Raw genomic sequence first — 11671 nt, 5'->3', positions numbered from 1 at the left:
ATGACATATGACCGAGCATGGGGGACTGCAGCTGTGTAGCGGATTTTTGATGAAGATGTGTTTATTCATGATGGCTCAATAGCATGGGAGGATATAGATGCATTATATGAGCCACTTCCAGCTATACTATCAGGGATTGTGGGGGGGCTGCTATGCCCAGATCGATGATCACATGGACTAGCCATGGGTTGGGGCCAAGTTATAGAGCAGATGATGACTGAGGGGACCCGCTTTGCATGGTGACCGTGCATTCTATCACACTTATATCATGAGCTGCATGAGGTGGTGTACCGAGAGATGAGCTCATTGGGAGTTGGGATCACTCTACTGCATATCTGGGCATGGGAGCACCAACCTATGACACGACCTGTGAGTCTAACATTTAGGGCAGTCGATCAGCCCTATGTGTATATGTATGGCGGTATGATGAGTTATCCCCACATGGGGAAGTTGGAGTGGTGGCGGCAGGTATTAGATGATCTAGATATAGTGATCTGGAGCCCCTATATTGAGTGTGAGCCCTGGGATGATGATGCAGAGGCCTTGTTGTATGTATTTATGACATGGTACTTGATTGGTAGGATAGCCTACAATGTGGAGAGACAGGTACCTGGCAGAGTGATGAGGCGGTTTGGTTAGAGGCAGGGATTGTCGAGTGGATCAGGGGAGTATGCAAGGCGGTATGGGAGAGATTCTAGTGGGGGCCAGTGTTACCATATGATCAGGCCTTAGCAGAGTTTTAGACTTTACAGGCAAGACCATGGCATATGAGGTCGGGGATTATAGATGCAGGGGTGCTAGATTAGTACACACAGTACATTACATCACATCCTATTCCACGCATATCAGATCTGACAGAGCCAATTCCATCTTTTGAGGATGATAGGAGATAGAGACGGAGGAGGAGAGGAGGGCGAGGACTTGTCGTAGGTGGACGAGGGAGAGGTGATGGAGGAGGATGGAATGGAGGACGAGGTGATGGAGGAGGAGGAGGTTGGGGTGGTAGATTTGGAGGTGGAGGTGGTGGAGGTGGTGGAGGAGGATGATTACAATAGAGAGGGAGAGGTGGGCAGCCATTGCGACTATCATAGGGGCCTTTGATGCAGGGAGGAGTTAGACTAGGTGGCAAGGATATGGGGGAGGGAGAGGCACCTATGGATATGGGAGAGGGATCCACTGGAGGAGGAGAGGGACCTACAAGTGGAGGAGAGGATCAGATAGGGATGGGAGGAGGAGATCTTTAGGATCAGATGATATTATTTTTGCAGACTCGGCTAGAAGATATGGAGGCAGAGGTTGTAGCTAGAGATGTTCAGTTGTTTGCACGGGAGTCAGAGTTGATTTTAGTGTTGTGAGAGAGAGAGATGAGGTAGTTGATAGGGTGATATAGTTGCAGGAGAGATTTCAGGCCTTGGAGGGAGTACAGGGACATGGTTCATCAACTGATTCATTGGTGAGGGAGTTACGGCGGGCAGGTGGAGAGGTTGACTATTGGCAGCGTCTATATGAGCAGGCGGTGCCATCCAGTCAGCGAGCACTGAGCTATTCATAGATGCATCGAGAGAGATCAGAGCAGTCTCAGAGGATGTAGAGCAGTGGTGTTGTGATGGGTCCTCCATGGTGAGGTAGTGCAGGTGGTGCAGGGAGTAGTGGGGGAGAAGGTGGTGATGGTGGTGCAGCATCTAGCCTGAGTGCCTTTTGAGAGAGTTGTATTATATTTGTCATTTTGGACTGTGACTTGGATGGCTCTTGGCAGCCGACATTTTTGACATCATTGTTCTCTAATACATGTATGTTTTTGTGAGATGATATATGATGTGATATATGAGGAGATCCCATATTTTGTGATGATATGCATGTTGATGATATGTATGGATTTATGCAGGATGATGAGTTTATGATTTTTTCTTAGATGGATGTTTGTATTTTCTTAGATCTATATGTTGATGAGATGATTTCTATATGTATGTGATGATGATGATTTTATGATGTTTATGAATGTGATGCTAACATGTAGATGCAGGTTAATATATGTATGATTCGTTGGTTGTAATGCTTAATGTATGTAATGCCATGATGATGATGTATGCATAATGAAATGATGCTAACTATAAAAGAGATAGCACTTATGTTTATGTTGATGAAATGATGATCTGCAGCTATGTTTGATAGAATGAAATGCAACGAATCTAATGAGTTATGTAAATGTGCATAGATGGTGAAAAAAATAATGTAAGATGAATAAACAAATGTAAAGTACAAATGTTCATGTGATGATTTCTAAATGAATGCACATATAAAATGTATAAACATATGTCGAGACAAATGTTTATTGTTATGATTCTACATGACTTAAAATATGACTAAGTGAAATGATAATGAAATGATAATGCAACTAAGGGAGGACTGAATAACTGCACCTTAATGCAATTAAAAGGACAATGAATTCATCTTAATGAATCCTAAATGAATTCTTTTTAAGATAAAATGAATAAGTATAAGAATATAATAGATGGATAGATGAATGTACTTAACTAATGGATAGATAAATAAATGCATGTAACTAAAGGAATCTATATGAACGTATTGTACAAACAAACTTAAATGATGATAAATGATGATGAATGATTTTAATGATGTGAATCTAAGTACATGATAATGAATGCAACTCAATGATATTAAATGTACTTAAATGAATGTAATGAACCTATATGTAAGTAAATGATAATGCACTAGATGCATTTAAATGAAACTAAATGTAGTGAAATGATGATGTCATGTGTTCATGATAGATGAGTGCAAGGTTGGTGAGAATTTGCATGATGCACTAATGATGTATCAGAGAACTCCATTGTGATTGTATCCAAGACCAATTCATTTTTTTATATAATTTCTCATATTTAAACTTGTTCACACTTGCATAAAAAAGCATAAATATGAATAATGAATGAATGATCAAATGGATGGGTGATATGTGACGGAATGCAATATAAAAAGATGAGATGAAATGATGATCCATAGTGCTTTTAGTTTTTCATCATTGAGCAATGGTAGTATCAATCTTGGATGAGGCAATAGGAACCAAGTTTGGAGCATTGTACCTACAAGCAAGTAGCATAAATAAATAAATAAAGAATATGGACCCTCCATAATGGTTCATTCTCATATGGTTGAGGTATAAGATGTAGTCAGCAAGCCATAGTGATTCATGACTGTATTTTGCATAAGATCACTTAGCTTAGTGTACTTCCCACGTAGACACCATTAGTACATGCCCCAGAACTTTATTGGAATAATTTGCAGAAGATACACAAACAATGCTTAGGAACCATCCCGGCCACTCTAATCACTTGTGGATATCCCAGAGTAGCATAGGAACTTGATATAAATGAATAAATAACTTATCAAACCAACCAAGTACTTGATAGCTTAAACAAAATTTTCTTGTCAAAGAAAAATGTTTTCATGTCTTTGTTTTGGTAAGGAAGGATGCATCCTTGCTGAAGACAATTGTGTCCCTGTATTGATTGTTTGGTGTTTGTTTGTGGTTGTGTATGTTCAATGGATTGTTTATGCAATGCCATGTTTTTGGTTGATTTTTTACGTTTTATGATGTTTTTGAAATTTTGTGTTTTTCGATTGTTTTTGGAATTTATGAGACAATTTTTTGAATGTTTTTGGTATTTTGTGAGACAGTTTTGAATGTTTAACTCAATGAATCACAAGTAATGTAGAAATCCACTTCCATCAATAGTTAAAGGCATTGCCCCAGTTTAGACATGACTATGAAAAAGCGGGAGGCAAGATGCATGAAGTACTATCCTTGATTGCAAATTAATAACAAGCCATGGTGTGACTGATGGATGAGTGTATGCAATCAATGTGACCGCAACAAGTCTAAAAGACAATGGAGCCATAGCCTTTATGAGTGGCACCTATTTGCCAAGTTTTCACCATTGCACTTACCCAAGGTGCCACCGGAGTGGTTGTTCACCGTTTGGATACATGATTTTTCTTTACTAGTTTGATTTTTTTGTATTTTCTTCAAGACATTTATCTAAATGTTTTTGGTGTTTTTCTGGTATGAATGGGAGCCTGATGCTTTGTACAGGTTATGTATGAAACTGTTTGAGGTGCATGTTGTTGATCGGATCTACTAGCGGTTCTCCTTCTGAAGTAGCCAACTGATATGCCCCAGACCCAAAGACCGCAATGATGACATATGGACCCAGCTAGTTAGATTCAAACTTTCCCTGATGTTCTCTATTTGGTTGGTTATGAGGATTCTCTCTGAGAACAAGATCACCTACCTCAAATGCACAAGGTCTAACTCGATGATTATAAATTTTGCTCATGCGCTGCTGATAGGCCATGAGGTGGTTGTATGCAGCTTGTTGCCTTTCATCAAGTAGTTTCAAGTCTTGAAGACGTGATACTCTATATTCTTCATCATCTATGAGATTATGCAAGGAAACCTGTAGAAATGGCATCTCAACCTCAATAGGAAGGATGGCTTCTGCTCCATAGACCAGTGAGTAGGGAGTTGCGCTTGTAGGGGTTCGAATGATAGTTCGATATGCCCATAGTGCTGGATTTAATTAAACATGCCAATCATGGCCGACATCATTGAATATCTTCTTGAGGATTCTCAATATGTTCTTGTTTGATGCTTCAGCCTAACCATTGCCTTATGGGTAATAGGGAGTGGAAAAGCGGTGTTGGATGTGAAATTTCTCACAGAGCTCATGGACATCCTAATTTTTGAAAGGAAGGTCATTATCTATGATGATGGACATGGGTACACCATACCGATAGATGATGTAATTAAGAATGAATGAGGTGATCTTCTTGCCGATGACTTGGGTAAGTGGGATAGCTTCGATCCACTTTGTGAAGTATTTGGTGGTGGTAATAATGAATTTATGGCTATTGGATGAGGATGGATGAATTTTAACCACAAGGTTAAGTCCCCATTGACAAAAGGGCCATGGTGTTGTGATTGGTTGCAATTCCTGTACGGGTGCATGTATCAAGTCTCCATGAACTTGGCATTTCTTGCATTTTTTGACCAAATAGTAGGAGTCTTTTTCCATGGAAGGCCAATGTATGCAGTGCACATGATCTTCTTTGCTAAGGAAGGACCACTTGAGTGAGTCCCACAAATTCCTCCATGTACCTCTTCCAAGGCCTTTGTTATCTCATCTTGTTCTAGACATCGAAGGAGAGTACCATCAAGACTATGTCGATATAGGGTTTTAGCAATGATGGTATATCGAGCGGTTTGGCGAATTAAGGTTTTGCGTTGGTTATTCAATTGGTTAGGAGGAAGTGTGTGATCACATAGGTAGGTGTAGAAATCACCATACCATGGGGATTCAAAACCGACAAGGTGACATATCATCTCGGATTCGGGGATATCATAAGCAAGAATCCAAAGTTGTTCTACCAAGAACTCATAGCGTGTTGAATTTTGTGGAAGATCTAGGAGAGAGGCAATGGTAGCCATAGTGTCAGCAGCTTGATTTTGATCTTTGGGTATCTATTCAAAGGTGATAGTAGTAAATGATGCTTTTAAATTGTCCACCATTTGCTTGTACGACGCGAGTTTATCATCTTTGGTCTGATATTCGTTTGTGACTTGTCGGATGACTAGTTGGGAGTCATCATATATCTGTAGCTCTTTCAATTTCCATTGTATGGTGAGTCTGAGTCCTGTGATCAAGGCCTCATATTCTTCTATGTTGTTTGTACATGGAAAAGTTAGCCTGTAAGACTTCGGGATGTTGTCACCTTGAGGTGTGATAAACAGAATGCCTGCCCCCAAGCCATTCCTAGTATATGAACCATCAAAGTATAGTTTCCATGGTTGTGTTGTTGTGATCATGAATATCTCTTCATTTGGAAAATTGGAAATGAGAGGATGATCGCCTATGAGAGGTGCATCGACCAATTGATATGCAATAACTGGGCCCTTGATAGCCTTACGGTCCATATACTCAATGTCAAATTCACTTAGAATCATCACCCATTTGGCCAAGCGACCTATCAATGCTGCTTTGTTAAGTACTTTAGTGGGTCGATCTTTGCAATGAGTTGTACTTTATGCGCTAATAGGTAGTGCCTCAGTTTAGTGGCTGCCAAGATTACTGCTAAGCAAGCTCATTCAATAGGTGTATAATTGAGTTCATAGCCGACTAGTGTGTGAGAGATGTAGTATATAGCACACTCTTTCCCTTCTGCACTATGTTGTGCCAGTAGTACTCCCAATGCCATATTTTTTGCTGAAATATAGAGCAATACAGGTCTACTTGGATCTAGTGGGATCAACAATGGTGTATTCATGAGATAGTCCTTGAGCATCTGGAATGCTTGTTGGCATCTAGCATTCCATTGAAAGCGAATGTTTTTGTGTAACAGGTGTGTAAAGGGGTGACACTTATCTGCCAGTTGTGCAATGAATCTTTGAATGGATTGAAACCACCCTTGTAATGTCCTTAGCTGACTGATGTTCTATGGAGTGGCATGTCCATAATTGCTTTAACCTTTGTTGGGTCAACCTCAATGCCTTTACTTGAGACAATGTATCCTAGAAGCTTCCTTGAGGTTACTCCAAAGACACATTTATTTGGGTTGAGTTGAACATGATATTGTTCTAGTCTGTCAAATATTTTCTCTAATATTTCTAGATGACCTTCTCTTGTTAATGATTTTGCCAGTAAGTCATCAACATAATCCTCCATTATGGTATGCATCATATCATGAAATATGGTGGTCATTGCTTTTTGATACATCACCCCAGCATTCCTGAGACCAAAAGGCATTACATTCCAACAATATGTTCCCCATGGACATGTGAAGGTTGTCTTATGTTGATCCTCTGGTGTGATCTTTATCTAGTTGTACCCTTAAAAGCCATCCATGAGAGAAAGCATGGAATGTCCTGTTGTTAGGTCCACGATCATGTCAATGTTTGGTAGGGGGAAGTTATCTTTAGGACATGCCTTATTTAGATCTTTGAAGTCAGTACAGATACAGATGCCCCCATTTGGTTTGTCGATAGGTACAATGTTGGATATCCAATTTGCATAATCAATTGGTCTAATAAAACCAACATCCAAGAGTTTCTTAAGTTCTTCTTTGACTAGTACCGCAATTTGTGGGTGCATCTTGAGAAGCTTCTGTTTTATTGGTTTATCTCCTTCTGGTACAGTGAGGTGATGCATGACTAAATCAAGATCAAGACCAAGCATGTCTACATATGACCATGCAAAGTTGATCTGATGCTTCTGGAAGAATTATATAAACTTAGGTTGTTCCTTTGGAGTTAAAAGAGATGCTAGATGTATGTGGTGAGGATTTTCAGGAGTCCTCACGTTGAATTCTTTTGTTTTCTCAATAAGGATCGTTGATTGTTCCTGATTTGTAATCGAGGGGAGGATGTCAAACCCTTCATTCTCAAGCACCTCAGAGAGGTTTTCACCCTTGGATACACTCTTTCTTTTTACTATTTTGGGATCAAACAGTGCCATAATGTGGTTTTCACTAGAAGATCCATGTTTTATAGTTATATTTTGCAAATGAAAGGTTTGACATCCACCCCAAAGTATGTTGCACTATTAAGTTCAATGGCAAATCCAACTTTGTGATCCCCGTTTGGTATGTTATCCCGTAGTTCCAAAAAGTCAATGATTGCCTCATCTTTTTGGAATTGGTCAAGGCATGGGGGATTAGATTGGTTCCATTCGATGAGTTCAAGATGGATAATGGGCATTATCTCATCAATCAGGTTAAGTTCATAAGATGTGTCAGTGCGGGTTAAGACATTGTGGTGAAGGTCGTTGATGGTACTCTCCCTATCAAAATCAAGCGTAGGTTGCGATGTAGGGTCTGTGGAAGATGTTTCCAGTTTAGGACCCCAAGAGGTTTTGATATGTGCTTCTCCATAAAGAGGGATTTCTTTGTGAGGTGGAGGTAGTGATGCATCTTCCTCATCTGAAGTATTGAGTTGTACGGAATCAAATTCCCACTCATGTGAGTCAGTCTCTGAGTCGCTTTCCAATATCTGATTACTATACCAAACTAGGATATCCTTTGATTTAAACATTGCTGGTGTAATCAGCTTATGTACCTTTGGAGATGGAATGGTTGGTGTTGCGGGAAGGATTATGGGAATCAGTGAATCCGATACTGGGAGTATCAGTATTGTTGGATCTGCTGCTTCTAATGGAATTGTCGGTGTTGTTGATACTATTGGGGGCTTTGATACTGCTAATGGTGTTGTTGATGCGGTTGTTGTCATTGATGGGGTTGTTGGTTTGATTGGTGGGATGATTGGTGCTATGAATGGTATTGCTAGGATTCTTAGCCTCATTGGGGCAGTTGGTGCGGTGTTTGGTGCTGCTGATATAATCAAAGGTGACCTCTTTAGAGTTTTAGGCTGATATAGAGGTTTGCTGGGTTTCCCTTTGAATCTAATCTTAGGAAGAGTCTCTTTTTGAAAGCCTAAGCTAGTGTTATCTTTAGGCTTTAATTTAGGCTACAACGGCTCATGTCGTCCTTGCTTATAAGTTCCTAAATCACTCTGACCATCATAGCCCATTCTTTGCATAATGAGAAGGCCTTTGCCATATTGATATGTGGAAAGCTTAGCTTGTGAGATTTCCGTGGTGATAGGGTCTTTATAGATCCATTATGCTAAGTCCTCATCTCGGGTCTCCTCTTCCTGACTCTTTCCAAGGATAAAAGGTGCCAAAGTGCATGCTGGCTTGACCAGTGGTGCTTGAAGTAACCTTTGAGGTTTACCATGAGCTCTAGGGGAAGTGGGTAGTTGCCCAACACAAAAGAGTTGGCTTAGATTGTACTCCCTAGGACCTTCCTCTGTCATTTTCATCTTTAGCTTCTCTTGTTTGGGTATAGTGGTGTTTGAATTGGAAAGAGAGGTTGGACTAATATATGATGTGGATGGGATAGCTTCTCTATTGTTGGGAATGGTAATCTCTGGCTGATGGTTGATATTGTTACAATAAGCAAATGGATTTGCATCACCAAGGATTGTAATTTCTACACCGTTATGAGGGAACTTGATACACTGGTGATAGGTGGATGGAACGGCTTGCATGGTGTGTATTCAAGGTCTTCCTAACAACAAATTATATGGAAGAGGAAGGTCTAGAACTTGATATATGATGTGCTTCACCACTGGGACCACTTGGATTGGTAACACAACTGCTCCTTTTGAAGAACGTTCTGCATCACCATAGGCTTTTATTGTTATCTTCTTGCGGGGATCCACTGATTCAACTGCATATCCCAATGTTGTGACCAATTATAGTGTACATATATTTAGGCCTGCTCCTCTATCGATCAAGACTTGCTTGATCCTATGTTGGTTGATAAATCCTTCAATATGGAGTGAGGCGTTATGAGGTTTTTGGAAGGATGTATTGTCGCTTTTAGAGAAAGTGTGACATGGTGATGACCTCAGACTACCAACCATAGTTTGAAATTGATCTATATTTAGATTGGCAAGGACTGATGCCTCTTGGAGAGATTGATCCAAGATTTTTTTATGAGATGGGGATAGGCGCAAAATCTCTAAGATGGATATAAGTACGGGCATTTTATTTAATTATTCCACAAGGTTATACTACTTTGGGATGGATGTTGTGCCTTGTGGAGCTGCTTTAATGGTGATCTTGCTATGACACGTAACAGCATTGCAGGTATGGTTTGGATCTTTGATTGTAATGGTTGCAATTTGTTCATCAACATCACATAGGTGATTCACAGTGTAATTATAAGCGGCTCGCATATAATCATTGGTATCTGTGTTTCATCCTAAAGTGGAAGGACCCCTTTGATCTTGTGATGGAAGCAGATTCTTGAACATGAGATGATCATTGTTTGAGATCTTTGGGCCATGTCCTTCAATTTAAATCTCTCCTCAATCAGTAAGATCCTAAACAAGATCTTTCAATCTATGATAGTTACTTGTTTTATGCCCTTTCCCTTGATGGAATTTGCAATGTTCACTATCCCTCCACCATGGAGGTTTGACCTGAGGTTCGTAATTAGATGTCTTTGGTAAGGTTACGAGATTTGAGGAGACCAATTGACGTAACATTATTTCAATAGGCTCCCCTAAGGGAGTGTATGTACATTTTGGTTTATGATTTTGTTGTCATTGTCTCAGTTCCTCTTGCGGTACATTGCATCTATGATTTGGCAAGGGGGTAACTGTGTTGTTCTTAGGAGGGGGGTTTTGCCCTGCAAAGTGGACCATAGGTTGTGCACTCTTGATATTCCTTTCATCTACAACCTCGTCATTGATGATGTTTTTGTTTTTATTCCAGAAGTTAGGTTTATCACTGTTGAAGCATGGACAAGGGGCATCTTTTGGTTCATTGTATATCTTGATAAGCCCTTTTTTTTTAGGGCCCGTTCACATTTTAATCCCTGAGTGATCATGTCATTAAAAGAATTTGTGCCTTTCATGTCTAGATGGAATTCCATTACTTTGTTCAAGTTGGAAATAAATATTTCCACTAGCTCTCATTCAGGTAACTGAAGAGAACGTCTACTAGACATTTATCGCCTTCATTGCAGGAAAGCTGAAAATAGCTCCCTTGGTTTTTGCTTGGTGTTACACAGATCTGCCATGGTGACATCGTGCTCTATGTTATGTGAATAATGTGCAATGAATGTTTGGACCAGTTCTTCGAATGTCCTAATGTTGCCTATTAGTCAGGAAAACCATTGCATGGTTGTCCCTCCCAAACTCTAAGGAAAGAGATGCATTAGATATGTGTCTTCATATGCCACTTCTAGGCAAGCGGAGTGAAATTCCTTGACATAATCTCAAGGGTCTCCTTTTCCCCAATACTTTTCAAACTTAAGTGTTTCAAATTCTCATGGAAAAGGTGGCATATGTAGATTCCTATTGAAGGGATAGGGACAAATATCATTAAGTGAAAACTGGGTAGTTCTCACACCACTATGAAGTTTTTGGGCTAGATTCTCGACTTGTTGCCTCAACATGTCAATGTCATTAGGAGGAGGAGGAGGTGGAGGATGTCCTTAATGAAGGTCATATCTAAAGTTATCTCGACCTCTTCCACCCTCATTATGACTTTGGTGTTTTGATGCCTTTCGTAATTGTGCAGTATCAAAATTAGAGGGTAGTTTGGCTCCCTCTTGGGCATCTTAAAAAGTGAGAATCAGCATTGTTCTTGAGGATTTCATCAAAAATTCAATTGAAGGGGGGGTTGTGTTGTGCCCTTTTGATTGCTTTAGGAGTGGGAGTCCTTTTGATTGCTTTAGGAGTGGGAGTACAAGGATTTTCATCATTTGTGTTTCCTCCAAGAGCTTCTTGGAACTCATTGAGATCTTTCTCTTCTTCCTCTTCGATTTCTTATTGTTTAGTCCTTGATCTGGTTTGAGCCATTTTGTTTGAAAGTTGTTGTTTAAGTTTGGTGAAAATGATTATGAGTTGATGATGGAATGAGAGATAAATGTTTGGTGAAGTGTTTTGCATATGGATCTCTAGAACTAAAGGTTTGATGTTACCAAAGTCCTTCTATGAATTGCTTGTTGTGTTTGTTGACAATGTTTGAGATGATAAGCTATAAAAGGTCTGAGATGTGTGACAAATGAAGCTATCTAGTAATGAGAG

Source organism: Cryptomeria japonica, chromosome 5, assembly GCF_030272615.1.
Source record: "Cryptomeria japonica chromosome 5, Sugi_1.0, whole genome shotgun sequence".
NCBI classification, from domain to species: Eukaryota; Viridiplantae; Streptophyta; class Pinopsida; order Cupressales; family Cupressaceae; genus Cryptomeria; species Cryptomeria japonica.
Note: the sequence above shows the minus strand (reverse complement) of the source record.